Here is a 27,565-nt window from a genome sequence, read left to right on the forward strand (position 1 = left end):
CTGGACATACTTAAGACAGTCTTCCCAAAGGTGTGTCTCCTGTAGGAATGCAATGCTGACCCCGTAGCGCCAGAGGTAGGTGGTTACCCGAATTCGCTTAATCATATTATTGAGCCCCCTAACATTCCATGTTACCAATTTGTACTTATCACCTCCCATGAGTCAGTATTCCATGATATCGCAGTACCCAGCTCGCATACAGATGACCCCCTACCACAGTGCTATGTGACCCTCCGAATAAAAAACGGACAACCTATACATCCCCAAGCAAGGTTACACTCTGGCCCGGCAGCATCCCCCCCACAACGAAAACATGGATCTCCAACACCCCCCACCCGCAGGCGGTAGTACTGCATCTCCTAATCCAATCCTGGTCAGAAGTCTCTGAACCCCGCCCCAAAGCTCCACCCTCCCCTTTAAACCACCCCCCTCAACTTGTACTCAATGAATAGAAAAAAGGAAAAACACAACAATGATATGTGTAGCAGTCCAGAAGGGTCTCTCTCCCCTTACTTTGATGTTCAGCCGACTGACTGGTGCCACGCAGCCCTGCCTGACCAATGGTCTAGCCGGCCGCCTCAGCACTCTACAGCCGGTCATTTAATTCTATGCTCAGCACAATAGTGTAGCCACTGTAAAATAAAACCCCCAGGTTTCTGCCCCCCTCCTCTTCTTGTCCCCCCCAGACCCCAGGAGAACAGCCCCTTCCATAAGTCATTCGGGCCTGTACAGCTCCCCCCGGGTCGGAGAATAAAGGTACTCACATAGCCCAAGACCTCATGCATTTCGCTCTGGCCACCAGGTCCATCAGTCATTTTTCACTTGGAGGGTCAACAGCCGGGCTAGGGGCACCCCCCGAATCCGACTGTGTTTCTTGTACCAGACACAATGGGAAGAACTGGTTCTGGGTTGGGATCGCCTCCAGTTCCGTCCGAAGAGTACCAGCCGGGCCCACCGCGATACGTCCGCTTTCTGCGATAGCACATCCTCCCATGGGTTGACCTCCCCCTCCGCGCCGTTGGCTCCACCCTTTTCCGCTTCGACGTCTCTGCTCCTGCCAGTCCTGTGTGTGGTCGTGGCCCGCCAGGCCCAGCGAGTCCATCCATTCGTCCGCATCCGACGGACAGTCGAAGAAATGCATCTTGTCGCCGTGTTGCACTCGAAGCCTGGCCGGGAAGAGCAGGCTATATTTAATGCTCTGACTTCGCATCCGTCTCTTATCTCGAAGAAAGTCGTTCCGGAGATCCTGAACCTTCCTCGTATAATCCGGGAATATATGGATGTCATGATTGTCAAATTTGGGCGGACCTGTTCTGCGAATGTGTTGAAGGATCAAGTCCCGGTCCCTGAAGTTAAAGAACCGGGCTATGATGGCCCTAGGTGGGGAGCCCGGCTTCGGCGGCGGTCCCAGAGTCCTGTGAGCCCTCTCCACTGCAAACAATTTGGATAATTGCAGAGTCGGAAAAACCTTGCCAATCCAGTCCTCAAGGAACAGGTCCGCCGCCTGCCCTTCTGTCCGCTCTGGAAATCCCAGGAAACAAAGGTTGTTCCTCCGGGACCGCCCCTCTGCATCCTCCGCCCGATCCTCCAACCGGGCCGTATGATCCTGGAGAGCCACGACCGTCTCCCTCAGCTGACGGACCTCAGCTTGTAATACACTCCTCAAGTCTGCCACCTTCCTGAGGTCTAGGCGCAGATGGTTAATGTCCATGGCCATCCCGTCCATTTTGGTTTCCAACGCCACCCTGGAGTCGCGAATTGCAGCTAAGATATCGGATTTGTCCCTGGTTGCTGTATCCTGGTGGGCCTCCATCTCTCGGTCTACTCTGGGGCGTTCCGCCGTCCTGGGGCCTGGGACCGTGTATTGCACAATCTTATTCGCCTGGGCTCCCCTTGTCTGCCGGTCCTTTCCCATAGTGGCACGACTGCCCAAGGGCGTCTCAAAGGGCAGCTCGCAGGGGGAGGGGGGTTGCGAGGGTCCAGCGCAACCACAGCTGTGACCACCTCGCAAGCCTCGGCCAGACCCCGGAGGCAGCCACGCAGATTCCGTCGGTTTCGGCCACAAATCAGCGTCCACGCTGTCCAGGCCAACTCTCACACCGTCTCCAGGCCCCGCCGGCAGAAGTCGCATCGACACACAGCTGCAGCCCTATGGTATAATAGCGCTCATCAGGAATATATTGTCCGACGTGGTGCCGCACTCCACACCCCGGCCCTGCGGGGATCCCACTCCCATGCTCCAAAGTCTCGCTCTCCGGGCAACCGCGGATCCTCTCCCCGCCGGTCCACCCCGTCACTGAATCGGGGACCTCCGGGGCACCGAGCTGCAAGGAGGGGCGGGGGGGTCTCTCCTCAATATGGGTAATCAAACTTGCGGGCTTTCACGTCTCCCCCAAGCAGCAGGAGCCGCGGCGTCGGCGGACCACACCTCACCAGCCATGCGGGGCCTATCTCTTCCAATCGCCCCCCTCCAAGAGCCAGCAGTCCAGGATTATCTCACCCCTGAAGTTCCACCGGGTCCAGCCGTCCCCCAGGGGACGAGGGGGGGACAAGCGACACCCAGGCAATCTGGTCCCAGCGGGTACTGTTCTTACCGTGGGCCCTCCCGGCATCCTCCAGCAGCCGCAGCCAGGGCGCGAGTAGGCCGCTCCACACCGGCCTCACGTAGGTGCGGACGCCGAGGGACCGCGGTGATCCGCCCACCGGTCCTGCTACGTCTCCACAGGCCGCCCGCACTTCCCTGCCGGGGGCCCGCACTCCGCTCCGAACCCTCACGCAGGGACTCCGCCGACCCTCAGGGCTTCTGCGATTGCTCCGGCACCCCTCACTCGCTCCGCAACACAGCGGCCGCCATTTGCAGGCTGCAGGCTCCAGTGGGTCCGCCGCGGGCCACCGGGCGTAGCTCTATCGGGGGTGCAGATTACCACACTGCTGCGGCGCTGCGGAGGTCCAGGGGGGCTTCTCAACCCCAGGAGCTGTGCTAAAAAGTTCCAAAGTGCCAGGATTTTGAAGGATTATGGAGGCATTGGGCAGGAGCTGAACGAGAACATGTCTAGCCGGCCTTTTTGCTGAGCCACGCCCCTGACTTGTTACCACTTAACACCCATTCCCTTCCTCCTTCCCCTTCTGCATGAGAGTACTGTACTATATTGCACTGAAAGTATAATGAGCAACGGTGTTGCCATTATTTGTGAATACTTTGAATATATTGCACTGTAATCAGAATGAGCAACAAGGTTGCCATTTTTCTGCTAATGCTTTGAATACAATTGCATTAGATGCTCTGTCTCAAAAAGTGAATACATTGGACTCTTGCCATAACTAAAATTGTTGTTTGCTACTATATTTTGTGTCTTAAAAAGCTATTTGCTACCTTGACCAATAATTATTTGTACTGCATTATTGACCTAAGTTGGGTAGTATGTATGGGTTACCCCCTTAATACTCAATAGTAAATGTAGTTGAAATGCAGGATACTCAAAATGATTATTTGGATGAAAAAGTAAGTGTATGTGAGGTCATAATTGTTACCATAGATGAAGATAATTGGAAAGCTGAGGTTGATAAAAACCCAGTTCTTTCTAGAGTCGTAGGTTTGGTGTTGTCGGGCAAGTGTAAGCAGTTGGAAAAAACATGGCTTTTCATCAGAGAGGAACTATCTGTGTTCAGTGGTATTTTAATTAGATGAACTAGGTTGGTTACCATCTGTTGGTTCACGAGGCAAATTACTTGAATTTGCACATGAGGGACATATGGGGATTGTCACAACCAAATAAATCATTTACAGATTACCTAGTAAAATGTTCTGATTTGTTTTTCAGACAGTTGTCCTCAGTTTTGCTCAAGGGAAATGGAGAGTTATTTTAAGGACTGTGGAATTCTTCATAAAAAGCGTTGTGTTTCACACAGAAAACAATGAATGGTGCAATTGAGAGGATGAACAAAACATTGAAAGAAAGTATACAGTTAGCATGGCCAATCAGTTAGATTGGTGAATAGAATTTTAGGAAAGAATGATGGCATCTCTCATTTCCCCTCATTCCACTACTGGGAAAACGCAGCTTCAACTTTTCAAAGAAAGAGCTGTGAACACTAAACTATGTCCAGGTTGAAGGAAGTGAAGGAAAGGTTCGAAATTTAATTATAGATGAATGGAGAGTAGAAAAAGAGCCACAACATCAGAAAGCCAGAAAGAGGCATTTTGATGAAAGAAAGTGTGTATAAAACAAGAAACTTTTTTGGGCAGATTTAGTGAAGATTAGGACACCAGTTGGAAGTCAACCATGGTTCAACTTTTCAAAGGAGGAAATGGTGTTGAAATAGTTCACAAATGCGGTCAAGACGGATGATGGTAGAATTAGGAACAAGAACTTTGTTGTTTTTCCAATATCAACGTGGTGTTTAGGAGCAAGAAAACACTGAGTGGAGAGGGTTTTGGGATTTATGGTCACCTTCAGCACAATTTGGCAACAAGAAGTGTAAGAATACCTTTATGAAGGATTATGTGTGTAGGTAGTATTGTTGGGCGGCAAAGATGTTTCTAGGAAATGTTATCATTTGATGAGGGTGAAATAGAAGTGTTAAGTTTTATTTGTTGATAAGGGGTGTTAGAAATGGCCATTTCTTTAGGGTCACCCCAAACATTTAGCTTTCTTCTCCCCCGTTTTGCTGTATTAGTGTTTGTTGACTTCAGGACTCTGGGCACCTTACCACCGCGTACCAGTGCTAAAGTGCATATCCTCTCAGCTTAAAATATGGTAACATTGGCTTATCCTTAATTGGCATATTTCATGTATTTCATATTTAATGCCACTTCTGTATTCAAAAAGGAAGCTAAGACCTTTCTAATGAGCGAATTCCTCCCTTAACCAACAGCAGACTGAACACATCCGTGCTCTAATTAGAGTCTAACAGTCAATCTTTCGATTTCCTATATTCTGCGATTTCCTGAAAAGTACATAAATGCAAGAAAACACCCCTCCAACTTATAGGAATGAAACTATCTGACCGCTCATCCAAGATCAGACTCCTAGATTTAGCTCTTTGTTTTATAACCAGTCTCTTTGCTATGTACAGTCCTCTGTACTAAAAACGTTTTGAGATATCCTTTAGGACAAGTATATCTAAATGCCACATATGGTTATATTTAGGACACGTACAATTGTATTGTAAGTTGATGGCTAGTAATCTTTTTGACATGTATTATTTTTTAAAGTACAAATGTTTTCCACGTAAAAGTGAATATAGATGCTTGGTAGTTTGTTTAAAAGACTCATCAAACTAACTGTCAGAAGAACTATAATGCTATGGAATTGTGAAGCTCTCTGATACCCAATTTGGGTCATGTTCACGCTATACAAAACACTGAATAAATAAATAAATAATTACTTATATGTCACTAGTAAAGTAGATACATTCAAGGCCTGTACATTAGATACTACTACTGAACCTTCAACACTGATTGTGCCACCTACTTCAGTAGCCCTTTAAACATATCTTAGGCATGCCATTGCAGAGCCTTTGAATGCAGTTTTTAACCGCCATGTCGATCTGGAAAGTTAAACCTCTTGCCAGTCACCAAACCTTCCATTTAATACATATACGTCACCCTTAAGGTAGGCCCTGGACAGCCCAAATGCAGGGTGCAGTGTATGTAAAAAGTAGGACACATACTTTTGCCAAAGTGGACACTTCCTCGGGGTCTGTATGATTCTCTCCAGGCACCTCTAACTCAGTGTGCTATAATAGCGCTGAGGTTCAGACTGTCCGGACGGAGGGAAGGGTGTGGGAAGGGAACAGTTTGAAAGGAGATCTGAAAGAAAAATGGTTAGTCCAACAAAATAGCCCAATACACATAGATATGTGTTATTGATAAGCCTAACTATCATAAACTCTTTGGTTCAGAGGTGTTGTTCTTCTGTGTCTTGGTAATAATCATAGAAGACGCAAGGAGCTCGTATCTTGTGACTCCCAATAGATGCCAGTAATACGGTTAACAGCACTGTAATGCATTCACACCAATCACAGTTTATCAGCACTGTAAGACACTCTTTATAATTTTCTTCGCTATAATGCACTTACATCACTCTGAACGCACATATGGCTGTTATAAGCATTACCTATGTGAAGTATTTCCTACTCTTTTTTTTCAGAAACAAAGTATTTGCCTTTTACAATCTTCTTATCATGCCCCATGATAAGGAACCGTAGAACTGTAACCTCTTATCATGCTCCCGTGAGAAGGAACCAGAGAAATGCTACAAAATAAGCCTCGAGCCAGAGAGTCCAAAGAACTGCCGGTCGTGAAAGCGCAGCATCGTGAGAATGGCATCACGCTCTGCTCTGCCAACATAGGCGTAAATCACTTTTTATAACAAAAAGGGCTTACCGGTCAGAGCACGGCATGCTCTGTTGATGTGCGAGCGGAGGACTTGGAGGAATGTCGGCGTGCCTCTAAAATTCTGCGTGAGCCAGCGGAAGATCAAAGGTAAGACTTCCTGGAAGAGCGGGCTAATGCATGAAGAATCCTCAAGGCCAGGTTGTACCTCCGGAGGGGACCGGAGGATCAGAGCTACTGATCCAAGCAAGGCCAAAGAATAGTGCGCAGCTCCCATAGGGCGGGCCCCCTATTATGAGCTGAATCCACACCCAAGATGGCCGCTCTCCGGGGCATCTGGGAAATGAAGTCCCACATTGGTTTTGCACTAAGAGGAAAACAAATGCTGTTTAAACGTATGGCATTTTGCATAGTACTGTGACAGCAGTATGTGCTAAGCATGAACAGCATCTGAAGAGCACATTAAAGATATTCAAAGCATCTGAGCAGGACATGTCAACCACCAGCGCGCAGATTATGAGAAATGCTGTTTGCCACAACAGACTTTTCGGTGCGACTAGCCCCACAAGTACAAGGGGCTACCCACATGGACTTATGCAAGCACCATCGGTTAGGTGGGGCGGGTCCTAAAAAGTGAGCTACTGCGACACTGACAACTTTAAAGTTTTACATGTCCTAGTAGTGGAAAACTCTTACATTCTTTTTTTACTACTGCAAAGCCTGTCTCTCCCATAGGGTAATATTGGGAGTACCTTTTTACATCTTATAAGTGTAATGTCATATCGGGAAGAGATGGGACCCCCAAGTTTGGTGTCTGTGGAATCACAATTTAAAATACCGGCTTATGTTGATGTGTTAGATTTTAAATTGTAATTCTGAAAATTGCACTTTTAGAAAGTTGGCATTTTCGTACTTTAGCCATTTGGTCCCTTGTGCCTATCTCTGAATACACGTCCGTAGTGATTGACAGCTGGCTTTGTGCATTCGCTCTAGACAGCCACACACAATGGGAGTTTAGATGTGACTTGATGGGCCATTAACTGGCTTGATCGGAGGGAGGGGGTGGAGATGAGCACTGCATCACCTGAAAGTGTGTAAAAAAATCTGGTGCATAACCCCAACTGCATGGGGATCACGACACATCTCGTTGTTTGTGGCCAGGATCAAGGTACTTTTGTTCAGCGGGCCCTGCCAGGCTCAATCAATCAGTCTTCGGACACATTTGTTGTAGAAACGTGTTATTGTGTCGGTCTACTGGTTCACTTTTGGTTACACTTTTCATAGCCTGCTCAGCCCAGTATAATGTATCATCTAACCTGATTCCTAGATAATAGTAGTGGTGGGCATGGTCTAGGATTTTAAATGAGCTCCTAAATAATAAATAAATAAACGAAAGACTGAGAGTTAGACCCAGATGCACTAATTCACATTATTTTGTGCACTGTCAGACCCAATGGATAGCTACAAAGATGCAGTCAGTGTTTAGTCAGGCTCAGCTGCTTAGCTAAGGTGTCATGAGTAAGATGTTGCTCTTGTTCACTTATCTGGTATGAAGCATAACTAATGTCTTGGAAAGATACAAAGAAATAACATGTGTCTAGGTGTGTGTAGGTGATGTAATGGGGGCAGTGAAGGTGATATAGGTTGCATGGTAATCCCTGTCAGCATCCCCGATTGTGGACATTTCTTTACAGCCGGAATGAGTGTGTGTAGAAGTATAACGCTCCACAATAATAGTGACATATATATGTGTTGTAAAGCACTCCTCGTACAATGCAGCAAAGAAGACAAGGAAATCAGGTACAGTGAAGAGCCGTTTTATTCGTGACCGATAAGTCTCCAGTACAGTAGCAGAATGACCCGTAACGTCTCCCTCACTTCATCAACTCCCTATTTCCCCATTCAAATCAACACGCCGCCATGCACATACCAAGCGGTATATTTCAAACCATACAATAGCACGTGGAAGAAAGTTGAAGCCGACACGAGCGCGAGAGCGCTCGTGTGTACTTCAAATGTAAACATATGATCACATAACAATATGGATCGAGCCAAAATACTGCTCATGTTTTTTTACTAATTTACTCATCAAGCCTAAACAATTATAAGGGTCTCATTTAGCCTTTGCCTTGCTATGACAACATATGTGCTGTGCGACTGATTGCCTTCAAGCGTGTTCTGGTTTCTACTTGCATAAGAAAGGGGTGAGACATTAGACTCTGCCAAGAGCCTTGATAACTACGTCTTAGATTAAAGGTAATCTCTGGCTTATTTGACAGGTTCAACTTTAGAGCTTTATAGATCCCCGCCTGAGTCCAAGTAAGTACTGTTGTCTCTGAGCTAACATGCACCAGATGCACAGTTTCTTCGGCGTTCTAATACCTGACATCAGTTGTATGTTTTTCTGTTAACTGGGAGTGTGCCAAAAGGATGAGACCCCACATTCTGAAGCACCTGCTGCTGGCCTTTGTAGTGTTTAGGCAGCAGTGTGTACTACACTACTAAACATAACCAGCTTCGGTATTTGCTGAACCGTAACTGGTTAATGTCACATACCATCTTTTGGTAACACTGCATATATTTGAGTGTATGAATTGTTATCTTGTATTTGTAAAATATAATGTTTACGCCTATCTTGGAAGTGGATTCTTTGTACCTTGCACCGTGTCTATCTTCAAATACACCACACGTGCACCTGATCAGAAATGCTCTTAAGATGCACTTTCCATTTCTCCTCTTCGGGGCTTTCCCTTAACAAATCTGATGTCCCAGCGACCTTTACCCATGCATTTCTCTCTAATCTGTACTAATTGTCATATACCAGACGTCCTTTATCTCAGGTTTCAATTATGTGCCAAAAATTCCAGGTTACCATTTCCCACAAACCACCTCTACCCACCTTACATTTCATACATAGCCACAGACTACATATTAAAATCACGTTCTGAGTACTGTTCCAGGTTTGTTCTCTTGTCCTTGCTTAGCAACGTCTTCCCTGTGTGCCCTCCTCGTTGTTTCATTATTATGACAAAAGCTGCCAGACTTTAATTCACCCTGATCGCTTCCTGTAGACTCCCATGACACTTCCATGTTCAGACGTTTATCTTACCATATTTACTATGATTAGTCAAAGCCCTCTGTTTTTTAAGTCTCTTGATGAAGCGAAACACATATTTAAATGTGGAGCTAAATTGATGTATATATTTGTATCTGAAAATACATTTCATAGGTTTTGGCACAGGTTTTCTAGGCACCATGGCACGGAATCCTTAACCTGCATGGAATCCTGCTTTTGTATAAACTGTATCAATTGTGGAAATGAATACTCTAATCTGTACTTTAATGTTGGCCACTGTGCTGTCCACTCCAAGTGTGCAATTATGGCCCTGTTGTGCAAGGGAGTAAAGCTCCAGAGATATTCTAATAGCTATAGGAAGCATATCCTTGGTCTCCAGATCAGAGCCTGGCATTGCAACCATGGTTCTAGTTGAGTGGGCTGATACTACAATGTGGTATCTGAAATTCGCCTGAGTTACCGATTCAGCAGGATTGTTCACGACCAGCAGTAGAAGGGTCCTTTCTTGTGTGTTCTCTAACGTCCCGTCCTTCCCTTACTCGCTGTGTAAGAGAAATTGCAGAACATATTGTTTAGATGAATATTCAGTTTTAATGGGAGTATTAATTTGAGACCAGGTCAACTTTGGTTTGTACTTGAAACCTATATTTACTCTCACCAAGGTAACCAAAACTTTTTTGGGATGAAAAGTGAATTGAGGTCGTTACTTCATATAAATACCTATGCTTGCTGTTTAAGACAAACCGGAAATGGGCTGACCATATGAAAATAGCAAGGACAAGAGCCCTGTTACAAACGGTCATACATATGGGGGTTTCTCATTGGCTCCTCTTATGAAAGCTTATGAAAGTAAAATCCAGCCACTGGCCTGTATGGAGCAGGGGTTTTGTTGTTAGAAGCCAGAAACATATGGGAGGCTGTAGAGAGTGTAGTGTTAAAGCGTATGCTTAGGTACCGTGGTTCAAAGTATACAGCGAGAATTTAATCTTACAATGTGATGCCTTATGGCAGGCTCATGTCTCTTAAGCTTCTTTAATAAGTTGTCCTTATGTGAAAAGGATTCAAAAATATTGAAAATATGTTGGGAAGATATTCTCGTAAGTGAAAGGAAATGGGCTACGAGTCGTATCAAAAGAATTCATTAAATTTAAACCATGCATTGTACTTTTGGTATATTAAGAACATAGGTACCATTGCTCAACTCTTGCCAAAACCTGGACATGGAATATCTTTCTAAGAAACTCCCCTAAATGTTTATAAACAACACCCTCGGTCAGGCAGTTTTTTTTCCCTATTTGACTAGCCCCAACTCCAAATTGCGCGTACAACTACTAAAAATGCAGCTTAGGTGTAACCCAATTTTCTCTCCGCTTGATTGGTACAATGGGACTTGGGATGATAATGGAATGTTTCAATGTTTTTGAAAAATGAAATAATTTATCTCCTATGCCCTTATTGATTGTCCTTTTTATTTATTCGCGCATAGTAAATTTTTTAAAACCTGTTTTTTTTTTTAAATATCAGATTTGTTCAAGGCAGACAGCAATTATATCTTTGGCGAATATGCATTTTTTCATGTTGCCATAGGCATATTACAAGCAAAGAAGGGAAGTAGAGGTATAGGCTAGGTTTATCCTCCTAAAAGATACGTACCACACAATAATAGAAAGCTTAGAAGAAAACCTACCCATGAAGTTGGTGTGTAGGATACAGCGCAATTCCGCTGTACTCTCTCAATAGGAAATAACTTTTTTTACTAGAGAACCCTCACCCACCAGGGTTACCCCTTGGTGGTATCCTTCATCATTGGGGTCCATTCCAATCCTCTCTGGTTTGAGGCATGCTGCGACTTGGCGATTATACAGGAGCACTTGTTGGTGTGTTTTAATCAAATAATAAAAGTAGGGGGTGGTGGAACAATCTAAGTTTAAAAATACCTGGCTAGTTGGACTAATATTTTATTCCTGTCCGTAGTCGATAAGATTACAATCAGGGGTTATGACTGAAAACATGGACTTTAATGAGTCCGTTGTTTCAGTGATAAGCATTCAACATGTTTCGAGCTGTTCCCCTATTGGCTCTTCTTCAGGCCTAAAAGGAATCCTAGGCCTGTTAGTAAAAAAAATACAAAAAATAAAGTTAGTACCACTCCTCTATATCCGCTAATAAGGATAAATTAGGTCTCATGCACTTAAATATACATAAGGTTTATTTGAATCATCCTGTATCTAAAATAACAAAATAAAGTTTATTTCAAACCACTGGCTCATTAGGTTGGCTGATAAACTCAATTACGATTTAAAATCAGTGATATGCAACACCTCTATCATGCGGGTGCTCCATAAAGTACATCAAGTGGTCACTCCTTGCTTGTCAAAATCTCTTCGCTTTAACACAGAGGTTGCGTGAGAATTTCTCCCGTGTAGTGAGACTCTGTGAGACAAACAAGAACAAGATAACACCTACAACGCCTAAAGTATTGTATATCCTATTTACCTACTTTTTAAGACGCTATACTATATCGTCATGGCCATATCCAGGGGCGAGGCGCCTGTAGTCAAACCTAAGGGAAAAAGAGTAACCCAACCTTGTTAGAGCTGATGTTTGGTAAAAACGGGGTCAAGAATCGCTATTCGTGGTTCTCATGGAGTGCCTCCCACAATATTCCCTCCGTAATGTACTGCATCAAGGTCAACCTCGGTCCAATCACCTACACGATAACCTGGAGACCGCATCTTAGCAGTGTCTGTCTCTGGTTTCTTTTATTGACTGAGCTCACGTTTGGGCTATTTGTGCGTCCCGGGGATCTGTGTAACGACTAGACCGATTGATGTTTTCAAAATGGCCGCCCCCTTGGTGAACTACTGGGGCCGTTATTAAGTCATCAAATAAGTATTATAGTTTTGGTGTTCATTGCTTTTCGCTTGCTTGGTGAGAGCTGTTAGAGCATTTTTAAATGTTTTTTTGTATTTTGTCTGCCTCCGACTCCTATCATTGACGAAGATCACGCTTGAGTGGCGCATGCATCCCATAGAATCTGTGTAGACCGCTTTTCATTTTCAAAAGGTCGTTCCCCGAGGCGGACAAACAGGGCCATCTTGAAAGATTGAAAATAGCATTTAGGTGTTGAAGGGGTTCTGTAGATGTTTATAGGGAAAACGAACTGCAGAAATTGTACTTGCAGATTTTTATGGGGTCGATCCTATTACAAGGGATACCGCTAACCTGCTTATTGTGTATTATGGGAAAATCCTGTGCTTGTAGTCCTGTTTATAAGGGGTACAACTACATGGTTTTTGTTTAATACAATGTGATAGGTTATTTTCATGGGTTCTTTTATGTTCTGTCATGCATCTTAAATGATCACCTGTCAGTCCCCTCAAAACTGGGGATTAATCTCAGAGGTCGTAGGGACATTAGGTGAAGAGACCCCATGGGATATTGTCATTGAGAACTCCGGTGTCTGTACAGAGTTTGAAGACCCAGCGTTGCTCTTTTTCAAAAAGTTGTTGTTCCGCGATGTTCACAAATTCAGGTACTGACTTTGAGTAGTCATGCCCACATAATGTAAGTTACATGGGCACTTGATGAGATAAACGACTGCTGTCATATTGAAATTGCACAGGGTACGCAGTTCCCAACTCATGCCGTTGTTTAAAAACATAGTCTTAGTTATACTTGTAAGGTGGCAGACACTGCTGTTCATGCAGGACTAATGAACTGTTGTAGGGGTACCGTAGGTGGTTTGACTCTTTCCTCTGATCTCACTGGGTTTTGGGCGGGTATACACTAGCATATCCCTCAGGCTCTTCCCTCTCCTGTGGGAGAACATTGGTTTGGGTATGTCCCAATTCCTGCTGCTTAAGATACGCCAGTGTTTGCCTATGATTTTGGAATCACGGTCTGAGGCTATGTTGTATGTGGTAATACAGATGGGTCTTTTTTTCTTCTTACTTATCTGGTTGTGGATGTACCTCTAAAAGGTGAACCCTGTGGTTGTTCCTTGCTCTTTTTTTTGCCTGTGACAAAATTTGTTTTGGATAGTTCCTTGCTATTAGTTTCCAGACCCCCCCCCCAGGATAAGTGCCATGGATTAGCAAATTTTACGACACAAATATGGAAATTTAGCAGCTCAAATATGGAAATTTAATGCCATTTTTGCTGCACTTTATTTAACTCATATTCATTCCTTTTCAGCCTGAAATCAATAGAAACTGTTTTAGCAGAGTATTCCACTTTAAATAGGCATGTTTAAAGTGCCTGCACCTCTATGGAAGCACAGCTCCAGTCCTAACAGCGTAGGAGGGAGCAGTATTTCTCCCTGGGATGTTCACACTTGGGTGCGGCATATGCTTCATATGTATTTACTCTCTATGAAAAATTAGAAGCAACATCGGACCTATTAAGTAAAGCCTCCACGACATCTGACAGGCTGGCATTCTCTGATAAAAGCTTAGCTGTCAATGCCATTGAAGCCAAGTGTTAACTTTAGGAGTTTGAGGAAAATATTTTTCAAAATCTCTGACCTAATATCGCTTGTTCAAGAATCACAGAATAGTAGATTTATCTAGATCTTTCCACTGTTTATATAAAATTCCCTATGACATTGTGGAGAATCAGGTCACCCGAATCATGGCTCACATATTGTGAATAAAACCCCTATTCCTGTTGGTCTTTGCCCTTAAAACCCAGGGTTTCTCTGATGTAAAACAATAATTCTCGTAATTGAGAGCCGTACTTATATTTTCCCTTTTGATCCTTTTCAAAATCATCATCTTGATCTTTAGAGCTCGTTGCTCTGGGTTCTGCCATTGCTGAATCAACTGCCTTTTTAGGTCGGGCCTAGAGTCAATGCGCAAGCGCTGCTCTGCAAGACTTGCTGTACTGGAGTATGGAATAGAATCCCCGCCCACTCCACCCATATTTGTCATTGGTTTGTGTCATTGTCCTTCGTAAATGCTGGTTTCTGATTCATCAATAGGATTGTTAGTTGCTCCTTAGTGCTGCCTTGTCTTTATTTGTAACCTCCCATGGCGACTTGCCCTTTAACTTTGGTTGTTACAGGGTATGTGTTACTTAGTGTTGTAAGCACTATTTTCTTTATTGAGTTTCTCATACTGCAGGCACATTGTGCTTTGCCTACATTCAGCGTGCCATGCGCCTCCTCCAGCCTCCCCCGGGTGCCACGCGTTAGGTTTCAGCACGGCACGCGCTTTACAAGTACAGTAAAACTTTTTAGTTTTTTACTTTCACCAGCTTTAACTTTAATATGGTGCACTTGCGCCTTTCACTCGTTGTGCACCTAATCATTGTTTTGTTTTTTAAATTTAAATTTACATGGCACATGCCCTGGGCGCTGAACTTTAGGTTTCAGCACAACACCCGCTTTACAAGTACAATACAACATTTTAGTATTTGCTTTCACAGTGCTGCTGAGAAGTACCAGTACTGTGATACACCAGCCCCACTGAGAACTACCAGTACTATACTACATTAGCCCAGCTGAGAAGTACCAGTACTGTACTACATCAGCTCTCCTGAGAAGTGTCAGTACTGCAATATATAAGCCCTGCTGAAAAGAGCTGATTTCCATCTCACCAGCAGGCCTGCGGCATTGCCTTGTAGTTCAGGTACTGTCCAATTAGAGATAAGACCGTCCTGCAGGGAGATGCTGACACTGTCCCACAGATTGATTGGCAGCCTGTGTTCGAGGTACCAGTACTGCCTCACTAACAGAGCAGCAGCACAGGCAGTGCCTACTGAAAAGTGCTGGGAATAAAGCATTAAAAGTGCGCCGGCCATTATGAGGCGCACCACTCACAAGCAGATCTCGCTGCTCCTCGGCGCAGAGTACTGCACATATCTTTATGTAAGCATAACATATAGCGGCAATGAGACTGCAGCTCTAGGAGCAATAACACATCCGTTTTCAACACTGTTGCGGATAGTTTAGATACTCTGTATGCCGGGGCTCGAGTTCAAATCCCAGATTACCCTTTCCCCCAACCTACGTTGTGTGACCCTGGACTGCATCACTTTACTTACTGCTCCAGTGGTGGCTGGTGACATTTGTAAGTGGTGGGGCGTACAGTTTGCGGTGGACTGCACCATGGCTAGCGAGAATAGTGAGCCCGAGCGACTTACAGTGGGTCTCCCCCCAGGAAAAGTTTGAAAAAAGAGTGGGCAAATGGCGTATTTTCAAGCAATTTGGAGAAATCAAGGTTTAATAAAGCAATTGTGAAAGTGCAGTTATTACATTAATAAAGAGATGTCATATAATAACATGGGTAGCCGCTTATTAAGTACAACCACAGAGCTTCATAACAGACTTCAAGCTAAAAATGATGAGTACCTCACAGCATTTTTCAACAAAGTAAGCAGGTCACAAACTAGCAGCATTCAATAAATGTTAAGATTAACGTATTCAGTGCATGTATAATCATGTGTAGGTGCACCATTGTGTCTAGGCATCCTTGCACATATAAATATACGTATTTGTCTGTGAGTGAGGCATTGTGGATGTTTTTCTTGTGTGCCTGTGCGCTTTTAGTTCTAGTGTGCACACACCTCAAAGAAGCATAAACGCTGGTTGCTAATGCTCTTAGTTTCAGAAACCTTTCTATCTTCTTGATAGGTTTCTGAAGCTAAGAGCTTTGGCACGCAGACGCAGTGTGTATATTCTCCCCCTGGTTTAAATTACAGGCATGCTATGTATAAGGTAAATGAAAAGTATTTCGCCAGCAACCAAGGAAGCAAAAACGTTAAATGAAAAGTTTTTCAAATTCTAATAATAATTAAAGTTCATAATCTCAGAACATTCCTCCAAACAGTGAATGACGCTTCAAGGTGTGCCCAATATCTTCATTTCTAAATGATGCTACTTTATGCAAAGGACTGGTCGGTCAGGCCTTGTCATGTATTTGAAATTTACAATATTTGGGTACAATCCATATATTCAGAAATGTGCCCAGATCAATTTACTTACCAAAGGCACAATATACATGTGTCTGCTGTGCTAAACATCCAAGTCAAATGCCATTGTCTCAATGTTTGCCTTTCAAACCTACACTTTGAAGCGGCTGCCCTGGCCACAAAATCAAAAACATATTTTCTTGCGAGGCAACTGAGAAAAAAAACGTATTTCCATATTATGAGTTACATAGTACAAAAGCAATCGAGTAAGATTAATTGGACCGAAGAATGATGTAGAAACTTCAACACCCAGACTGAAATTGAATTCGGGCTGAATGATGTCATGCATTATGCTTTTTCAGAAACATTTCTATGCACCTTCGAGAAGCATACAGGATGCGTGCCTACAATAGAAATGTTTCTGAAGCTAGGAGCATTGGTACACATCCTATATGCTTCTCGAAGGTGCGTGCCAGGCAAGCAGGTCCTAGCTTTCGAAGCATAACATTCCTTGTAGAGAGAAATGTTTCTGAAGCTAGGCCCTGCTGGCACTCACCTCTAATGCTTTTTGAAGGTGCAGTGCCGGTGATGTGACAGCAGGCCTGGTCAAAGGCTTCAGAAACATTTCTGTCTACTCTGCACTGCTCCACAGTCTCAGGCTAGTATTTCATTAGCGGGAATGTAACTCACCCGAAAGTATTGGAGCTTGGCGCCAGCATTGCTGGATTTACATGAGCGCGCCAGAGACGTACATGTTGTTTGGTAGGATAGGGAGATTAAATAATTTGCCCAGAATTAATCACAGGAAGTTGAGCCAAATAAGCCGATACTCGAACCTGGTTCTCCTCCGGTGAACCACCAAGTTCGAGTCTCTGCGACAAAGTTGTTAGCGTATCTCTGGCCATTACAGCAGCGAGTAATGTCATGCTGCACTCACGGTTCATGATTTGTCACTCGAGCTGATTTATTTAATTGGCTACATTTTACAGTGAGTCACACTCTCACAGACATGGATGTACAGTCTAACTCCGATATCACTTGGGGTCGGGGAGGGAAGAAGACACACAGTGGGCTGGGGCTGGCTGCTGAGCTGACACACTACATGCCTAGTAGTTTATCATGCGACTGCGATGATGACGACGCACAATGCAACTAAACAGCCTAGAACTGGCAGGCCAAGTCCAACCCAAGCAGCAGCAACGCAATCACCACCAATTTCAATCGGAGTCACGGAGTACTGTACTTACGGAGTCCGTGTCCGTCTCTGAAATGAATCCTGTCTGCGCGATGTCGGATTCTCCGCTCAACTGTGATCGGAGAGATTATTCCATGCTGGATTATTCAACTAGCAGAGATTATCCTATTGGAAGTTGTGTGGGAACTGCGGGAGTCCTCGCATCAGGTTTAGGAGGTCGGCCACGAGGTCATGGAGCACGCCAGGGCGCGGTGACGTCCCCACAGCGGCCAACGCTAAAGAGCAGGGCTAGCCTAATACTGCGAATAATCAATAGAGACCACCTGATATGAAGTCAGTATATATTCCGGTGTTGGTGGAATATACTCAGTGTGTTAAAATACCCCTCACACACCAAAAGGGCCCTTGGTGTCATGCTTCATCATCGGGGTCTTCCCGCCCCCGCTGCGGGACGGGGCAGTGCTGCGACAAGCGACTACGCCGGAGCACCTTTTATTGTGAGTACTATGTGAGTGAAATGAAGTGAGTGTGAGTGGGGTCAGGAGTGATATTAGAGTGAAGTTAAAAAATACCTGGCCTAGTGGTAGAAAAAACTGTTTAATAGGCACTGGCTGGTATTGTTAAAAGGGGTGAAGCGGAGAGCTAAAGCAAATTACTGGGCTTGCTCTCCTGTGGCTTGCTCTCCTGTGGGGAGATTATTATTATTCGTACTTTCATAAGAGGAGGATTAGCCCACCGCGGTGCAGAGTGGCACCACCTTTTCACTCCCTTTTTTGATATCCCCTAGCCTAATACTGCCCATAATGAGACCCGGCTCCCCCGGGTCTCTACCTGTGTGAGTGCTAGGGGAGGAGGAGGAGGGAAGGGGCTACTGCGTGTGTGCGCATGCGTGGGCAAGTCATAAAAATGACTTGTCCTAAATGCGCACACTGCTGCTGCCCTCCCTGCCACGCTCTCAGAGTCACACGCTGCCAGCCTGCCACTCACTGCTGCAGGCCCGCCCCCCACACCCTTCCGCGATCGCGATGACGTCACTATTGTGACTCCGACCGACCTCCAATCATTATTCTGTCGGCCTGTTGTTGTATTGTGCGCTGCGCTCATAATTTTACTTTTTGGTGCGTGCACGAATGCGCAGTGTGACAGTGACGGTCGTCCATGGCTGGTAGGGCAACGCCCCAACGCCCCCAATGGACGAACCGCCACTGTGTAACAGCTCCCTCATCTGCTAAAAAAAGAAAGCTATACAGAAGCAGTCTAAAGAGGTATTTAAAAACAAGTATTTGCAATGCAGTAGGTCTCGCATTTGCGAGAGTTTAAGCTGTTTGCATTGTAAATGACAATGCCTTTTATTTATGTTTTAAAAACCAACACATAAATAAAAGGCATTGTCATTTAACAATGGCAATAGCTCGAAGTCTCGCATATGCGAGACCTTTTGCATTACAAATACATGTTAATCATGTAATAATATTGTGGACATCAAAAAATGGCCACAAGAGGTCCTCGTTTCCCAAAAGATGATAATGGATAGGTGAAAATATCCATTGTTTTCACTTTGTCAGCCTCGCAAAAAAAAAAGAAATCACATTTTCACATGTTTCAAATTTCACGGCCAGTATTGTAAAAATCACAGCATTTTTACAAAACTGCCGATTTCACAATTGTTTTGCAAATAACGAATTCAAGGAGGGTCTGAGGTTCTTTGACAAACCTCAACGACTTCAGGACACAGGCTGACAAACTATCAAAGAAACAAATGTTCTCCCTCAGGAGAGGGAAGAGCCTGAGGGATATGTTAGTGCATACCCGCCGAAACCCAGTGAGATCAGAGGAAAAGTCAAACCACCTGGGGTACCGCTCCAACAGGCCATTACCCCTGCGGGAACTACAGTGTCTGCCCCCTTATGAGTATCACTAAGAGTATGTTTTTCAACAACGGCATGAGTTGGGAACTGCGTAACCTGACCAATTGCAATACGACAGGGGTCGTTTATCTCAACACGTGCCCATGTAACTTACATTATGTGGGCGTGACTACTCGATAAGTCAGTACCAGAATTTGCAAATATCGCAGCAATGTTCATTGTCAACGTATCACAACTAAGATGTCATCGCATTACATTGAACTAAAACACACACCCAACGATCTTAGATAGGTATTTCTGGAACACATCAGATGCACAGACAATGCCGAACAACAACTTTTAGTAAAAGAGCAACGTTGGGTCTTCAAACTCCGTACATATACCCGAGGTCCCAATGACAATATCCCGAGGGGTCTCTTCACCTAATGTCTCAACGTCCTCTGAGATTAATCCCCCCTTTTGAGGGGACTGACGGTTGATCATGTAAGATACATGACAAAGCATAAATGAATAATATAATCTCACAAAAAGGTCTCTATCAGAGGAATTATAACCATCTAAGTTACCACTCCCACTATATAATGCACACAAAAGGTAACCAGATGGGGTCGCCACCTAGCATGTGAATGTCCTAATAAACAAACAAACAGGGCATTTGCTTTTTAAAGACGAGAACCCTTACTCACCCGTAGGTGACATGCTTCATCATTGCCCGCAAGGTGCACTGTGTGGGCTACAACTCTCCCTCAGGAGAGGAGCGTGAGGTGTTTTATACTACAATGTTTTGGGTGAGTGAGGGGCAGAGTGCAAAAATAATATCAAAAAGGTGGGTTAAAACTGCCTCAAAAGGGAAAAAATTGTTTAATAAGTAGCCCAATGGACAGTATTAAAAAACAGTGTGAACAACAGGGATAAGGATGTTCCCTATCTGGTCAGGTCAACATGTTTCTACCCGGATGACCAAAAGGTTTGTGGCATTTATCAGGACCATGTTAATATCACTCTGCTAAATGTGTAAAGAAAAAGAAAAAACATAATTATATGGATATCTTCAGAACCAACTTCAATCTGGTCTGTTTCTGAAACACATAACCATATTAGTCTGTCAAAAGTACAATCACAAATCTTGTACATTATCACATGCCCAGGTATCCGTGAGATGCAGTGTCAAATCACCCCCCACGTGTAAAATCACACACAAAGTGAATTATTCATCTCACCAAAGTCAGACCGAATGTCTGCTTCTACCTTTGCTCGGTCCTCTATATACGTGATTCACAGGGATCTAAAGGCAACATCACAATCATGTGAAATAAACATTAGAGACAACAAATTATCACGGTCCATACAACGTAGCACTTAAGATGGCTTCGGAATCTCTTAAATCAGAAAAATGAAGTGAATGTGTGCAACAATCTACATAGAACATAAATAAATCAGTCCTATATGCCTACCTCATAACACACATACATGACATATTCTCCTAGTGAGACTCAGTGCCAAAATATATAAATTATTTGCACCTACTAGTCTCCTTTTTATGTGAACAAAACTATTGCCAAATTTAGTTTCTACGATACTAACTTAAATGTAATGTTATGTGGAGATATACAAATTATGTGTCTCTCACTCGGATCATCCAGAACTAATAAAGTCATCAAGATCTCATTCAGCAGGAATCCGCCCATCGAACTATGCTAAACACTCACCCGCCACAAAAAAATGATTCGTCAGGACTATAGTTTTCCATATACATCCCCATTAACATGAAATCACTCTCGGGGCTCACAAGATAGAGCCACTTCAGCCTGTAAGCACTCATTCCTAGCAAGACATGCTGCTGCTGCCCATAGGCACTCGTGTCTCACGCTACGCGCTGATTCTGCCCGTAACTACCCACGAGCCTGTATGGGGTATTACCGGCTATCGCTGCATCAGATCTCCTGATATAGAGGCCGCTGGGGACCGGTGCCAAGGCTGCCCTTCCTCATAAATGCTCGCCTCGCATCACCCTATCCGAGCCGCAAGTAGAAACAACTACTTCTGGTTCGTGGTAAATGAGATCGGAGCGAAAGTCTGAAAACTATTGAAAAAGTGTACACAATGCAGCTAGCACATCCTGTGTGACTATACATTATTTAGTAAATTCCTCATCTTAATTATATCATTGCAAGCTACCATCTTGACAGCATAATAACCCAAGGCTATACAGGCATTATTCTGGAGTCTCTATCATAGTGTACTCCAAGGTATATCCTCATTAAGTCCTGTAATATGGCTCTTCATACGAAAAACCCTCTTTGTTCTCTAAGCAACAAGACCCTATCAAGTGGCCCCATATTGATGTTGTATTTTGGTTTATCAATGACCACCCATATAAAGTCATCCTATGTGTGTGCCAATTCCACAAAATGTCTAGTCATGCGGGTATTGGTTTTCTTGCACCGAAATGCACTCTGATGCTCGACTATTCTTTGTCTAACCTAACGCATTGTCATGCCAACGTATCTTAAAAGGCATGGGCATGTAATCATATAAATGACCCCACTTGTGTTGCAGTTTGTATGTGAATTCAGGTGCCACGGTGTTGCAAGTCCCAGGTCTAGTTGTGTGTAACCTGTTGAGTGAAAGGACATACAGACCATGAGCCACATGGGAAATGCCCTTTCACTGGTAAGGCGCCCCATAATGTGGTTTGTCTAGTCTCTTGTGGTTGTAATCTCGGTCTCGTATGTACCAATAGGTCCCTGAGATTACTGCTTCGCTTTAATGCAAACAGTGGTCTTTCCAAGGATAATGTACCCGTTTTCAAAATGTGCCGTGGCTTTTTTACTGCCCTTTTAACCTTGTCTGTCAGGTTACTAAAGGTAGTAACACAGACCAATCATTTGTTCTCAGGTCTCTCATACTATTCAAGTAGTGCCTCTCCATGGTTATTGCGCCCTCTTTTTTCTGTACATACACCAGGTTGGTCGGATAACTCCTTGCCACTAGTTCGTCACTCAAATCTTTGCATGTAGTCTATACTACGGATCTCTGTGCAATTCCTACATAACCTCAGAAATTGTCCTATCGGGAGATTATTCAGTAAGGCACGTGGATGAAAGCTATGACAACTGAGTAACGAATTTCTTGCCATAGGTCTCTGATATAGTTCAGTGTGAATCTTCCCATTCTTGGGGTACAGTCATAGATCTAGATAGGATACTGTCTTGTTGCTGGATTCACCGGTAAACCTAAGGTTTGGATCTTGGCAGTTCAACCAATCGGAAAAAACGACTAGAGACTCCTGGTCACCTTCCCAGATGACCAGGATGTCATCTATGTATCGTCCCCAAAGTTTCAGACGTTGTCCAAAAGGGTTGTTAATGGCAAATATAAATTTGGTTTCAAAACCATACATGTACAGATTTGCCATGCTGGGGGCACATCTACTGCCCATTGAAGAACCAGTCGTTTGCCAGTACAGATCACCTTCATAGCTGAAATAATTCTCCTTAAGGGCCAAACTGGCACACTGCATGACAAAGGTGTTCGGTGTCTGATCCTTGCGTGGATGACTCTCAAGAAGTTGTTCTATAATATCAAGGGTGTCATGTATGTATGTATGTATTGTGCACTTATATAGCGCGAACTGCCACCCAAAGGGTATCCTGGCGCTTCTGACTCCACTGAACCATTTACGCAGACACATATTTAGCCAACTCTAGGAAAAAGGTGAGTTTTTAAATTTTTCTTGAAGGATGGAAGGTCCCCCAAGCTCCTCAAGAATAGTGGGAGGGAGTTCCAAAGCTTGGCAGCTGTGTATCCAAAGGATCGGCCCCCCATCCAAATCCTATTGATCCTTGGAACCACGACCAGATGTAGTGAAGATGAGCGTAGCGGTCTCGCTGCGTGGTACCAGGAGAAGAGGTTCCGTAGCATTACTGGGCCTTGGTCATGTAGAGCCTTAAAGACCAGGCAGGAAGATTTAAAAATAATTCTCTGTTGGACTGGCAGCCAATGCAGATCTTTAAGTGCAAGGGATGAGGAGGCAGCACGAGGCCTAGAGAGGGCTAGTTTTGCAGCCATATTTTGGACGCGTTGAAACTTAGAAATCAAGGTACCAGGAGCCCCCAGAAGCAATGCGTTGCAATAATCTATCCTACTAAGGATAATGCCACGCACCACCTCTGGTCTGGCCTGGAGTGGGAGCAGGGAAAGAATTTTCCGCAAAGTGCGGAGTAACATCATACAGATAAAGATGGTTTTATCAACAAAACCATTCAGCTGGAGATTGGAATCGAACATCACTCCAAGGTTACGGGCAGAATCCACCGCCACCACCTTACCCAAGGAGGAAGAAGGCCAGAGGTCAGACGGCAGAGCACGTGGGACGCGGTCCGATGAGCAATGGAGAACCTCAGTCTTGGAGCTATTAAATTGAAGAGAATTATTCCTCAACCAATTGGCCGTGGCCGTCATGCAGCGATGGAAAGTATCTGTGGACACCGCATCCTCTCCTTCCAGGGAGAAGATGAGCTGGGTGTCATCAGCGTAATTGATCACTGAGATGCCAAAAGATTTGATCAATTTAACTAGAGGACACAGATATAAATTGAACAGTATGGGGCTGATCGCGGACCCCTGTGGAACACCTTGTCCCACTCTCCTAATACCTGAGCGGAAAGGTGGTAAGGCCACCACCTGATGCCTGTTCTGAAGGTACGAGATCAGCCAATCCCTTGCCAAACCAGCTATCCCGGCCTCCTCCAGCCTGTTGACAAGAATGGGATGGCTGACCGTGTCGAACGAGGCCGACAGGTCGAGCAGCACTAAAAAGGCTGCTCGACCATTATCGACCCGGGATCAAAGTTTGTCCAACACGACCACCAGTGCCGACTCCGTACCATGAGCTGGCCGGAAGCCGAACTGGGCCATCTCCAGATAGTTGTTACTTTCCAAGAAGCCGGAGAGAGACCGTGTGACAAGTTTTTCCATGATCTTAACTGGAAAAGGGAGCAAGGAAATAGGCCGATAATTCGACAAACAGGTAGGGTCTAGCGTGGGCTTCTTTAGGAGAGGGGAGACCACCGCCAACTTCCAGCTGTCAGGGACCATAGCCGAATTGAAGGACTGAAGACAGATGGAGTGCAAAGGAGGAAAAAGTTCATCCTGAAATAGTTTCCAATATCTGTGGGGCAGTGGGTCCAAAGGAGAACCCGAGTTCACCCCGTTTGCTAGTGTGCAAAACTCATCCAATGAGGGAAGGGAAAAACACTCTAGCCGCTGATGAGATATATGCTCATCCAGTTCAGCAGGGGCAGGGAGGGATACAGAGGCATCCGCAGATTGAGGGCTACATGTGTCTGAGGTAGCAAGGGCATTTAAGATGTTTGCAATTTTATCCTCAAACGCTCTTGCTAACGAGTCGCAGAGAGATTGTGAAGCTGGGATGTTATTCGCCGCGCACTCGGGCTTAGAGAGGTCATTTACTATTTTAAATAGAGTCTGCGATTTATTCGTTGCCTGTGTCAACGTGACCTCAAAATATTTCGCCTTGGCACATTTAATTTGGGCTTTATATTCAAGCAGTGCTAGTTTATATAAGGACTTAGCACTCTCAGAGTATGACCTCCTCCACACCCTTTCCGCCTGCTTACACCGAAGTTTCAGTTGGAATAGGTCAGAAGAAAACCAGGGCATTGCGGGTTGACGTTTGACCTTAGAATTCCGTATCGGAACCAATGTGTCCAGAGATCTGGTGATTTGCTGGCACAAGCTAGAATAGCTTGCTTCAGCGTTTTCCATCAGGTTGAAAACCCCCGAAAGGAGGGGTGGATGGTCAGAGTAATGTAAGAGCTTTGACCACTGTCTCTTCGCTATAGCAGAGTTCACTCCATTCTTTCTGAGAGACTCTGCAGGAAGATGGAGGAAGATGGAGGGAGAAACGGACTAGTGCATGGTCTGTCCAGCATTGAAAAACTATTTCCCCGATTACCACCCGAGAGGCTTCTGCGAAGATCAAATCCAGCACATGACCCTTCATATGGGTCTGGGACAGCACCAGCAGCTGAAGGTTGCCACAGGCCTGGCACAGTTCTCTATATGCTGTACCCAGAGGCCCGTCAGGCCATAGATTGAAATCCCCCAAGATAAGAAGGCTCGCATGCGAATTGGAAAGATCATAAATTAAGTCCACCAGGTCTGGTAGCTTAGACGGCATAGAGCCCGGTGGTCTGTAACAGAGCAAACCGGACTGTAAAACCCCTTTGGGTCCTTTGAGCAAGAAGCCCTAGAGTTCAAAACCCTGGATCATTTTGACCTCGAATAGGGAAATGGACAAGGAGTCTCTAAAAATGAGTCCAATTCCTCCACCTCTGCTCCCCACCCTCGGGCAGTGTATAATTTTATAGCCTGCTGTACAAGCTAGTCCCAGTTCCACAGTACTGTCTGCTCGAGTCCATGTCTCAGTTAGAAAAAGCACATCCAACTCATAGGAATCTATGAGGAGTGCTATTTCAACATGATGTTTACAGAGTGATCGGACATTGAGCAGACCACAGGACAGCACATCTGGTTTGCCATCGTTAGTACTCAGTACTTGGCTTACCTGGGGGCGTAACTGTATAAGCTCAGATCTAGAGTAGGTAACTGGGGACGAAGAGACACGGGCAGCCTGACTGGCACTAGGCACGCCCGGTGCGCGAACGGGCGCAAACGGGCTTACCTCTGGCGCACCTCCGGCGCGCCTACGGGGCGCCCGCTGCGCGTCAACGCTGCGCGCTTGAGAGTGGCACATCTTATATAGCCGTTAAGCGCGGGATTCCTGCGAGGCCGATCTCTGGCCCCACACCCAAGATGGTGCCCGTTATTCGGCACCTCCTGGCTATCCACACCCAAGATGGCGGCGCGAACACCGCGATGCGCTTCCAGGGGATCCTGAGTTCTAAATCCCGCAAAGTGCGAGTGGTGGCAAAATTATATGGCAGGTAAGACCTGAATATAACCCCAGGCGATTTCCCAGCGCGAGAGGACAACTGCGTTCTAAATCGCGCAGCGCAATGGTGCAAGTGCACGTGAAGCAAAGTGATTTTTAAAATATGGCGTTTTAAAATGAGGCAGCAAAGGAGCAGCAGCAGCAGCTATGCGAGCGTGCAGTATCAAGTAGAGTCTACCTGAACTGAAGAGGTATCCGCTTAAGTAAGCTCTTCAGAGCGCGGGATTCCTGCGAGGCCGATCTCTGGCCCCACACCCAAGATGGCACCCGTTATTCGGCACCTCCTGGCTATCCACACCCAAGATGGCGGCGCGAACTCCGCGATGCGCTTCCAGGGGATCCTGAGTTCTAAATCCCGCAAAGTGCGAGTGGTGGCACAATTATAATGCAGGTAAGACCTGAATATAACCCCAGGCGATTTCCCAGCGCGAGAGGACAACTGCGTTCTAACTCGCGCAGCGCAATGGTGCAAGTGCACGTGAAGCAAAGTGATTTTTAAAATATGGCGTTTTAAAATGAGGCAGCAAAGGAGCAGCAGCAGCAGCAGCTACGCGAGCGTGCAGTATCAAGTAGAGTCATCCTGCGGGATATTAGTATAAAGTGACTCTACGTCATATGTGACCATTAGAGTAAATAAGGGTCAAAAGGCACTGTTTTAAGAAGCGAAAGTACTTGCTTGGTGTCCTGTAGATAAGCCTTTAAAAAGCAAATGCCCTGTTTGTTTGTTTATTAGGACATTCACATTCACATGCTAGGTTGCGACACCATCTGGTTACCTTTTGTGTGCATTAAAACGTAAATGAACCCATCAAATTACCTGTCACACAGTACTAAACAGAAGAGAATGGGGAATATTGTGGGACGCACTCCATGAGGACCACGAATAGCGATTCTTGACCCCGTTTTATTTTTCAAGTTTTTGTTTATTCAACATGACTGATATATAACACAATGCATTTGGAAATTATAGAAGTAGAACAGATAGTACCTCTCTCATTCAAATATCTCTAATGTAGGTCCAGTTTCATTATATGTGAGGTCACAATACCTCCCTCCCTTATTTCGTGTCATGGTCATTTCGGTACAATAAACATCATTAAAAACATACATTATGAAAAGTAGGGAGTAAAAAAAACAGCCCCCCCATTGCTATGAACAAACTCCCCCACTCACCCCCTCTCTCCCCTTCCCTGGTCGT

At 44.9% G+C, this 27,565-nt stretch overlaps 1 protein-coding gene across 3 annotated transcripts in view; it reads left to right on the forward strand.

Moving 5' to 3' along the window:
- LOC144797804 (acyl-coenzyme A diphosphatase NUDT19-like) overlaps positions 1–27,565 on the forward strand; it is a 207,627-nt gene that overhangs the window by 38,819 nt on the left and 141,243 nt on the right. Inside the window, exon 1 of one of the 3 annotated variants that reach the window (XM_078668591.1) lies at positions 6,218–6,487. The exons of the other annotated variants lie outside the window; for them this stretch is intronic. The gene's annotated coding sequence lies outside the window, so the exon portion shown is untranslated. Of the gene's footprint in view, positions 1–6,217; positions 6,488–27,565 lie in introns of those variants that run through there. 3 annotated transcript variants of the gene reach the window in all.

Source organism: Lissotriton helveticus, chromosome 12 (assembly GCF_964261635.1).
Source record: "Lissotriton helveticus chromosome 12, aLisHel1.1, whole genome shotgun sequence".
NCBI classification, from domain to species: domain Eukaryota; kingdom Metazoa; phylum Chordata; class Amphibia; order Caudata; family Salamandridae; genus Lissotriton; species Lissotriton helveticus.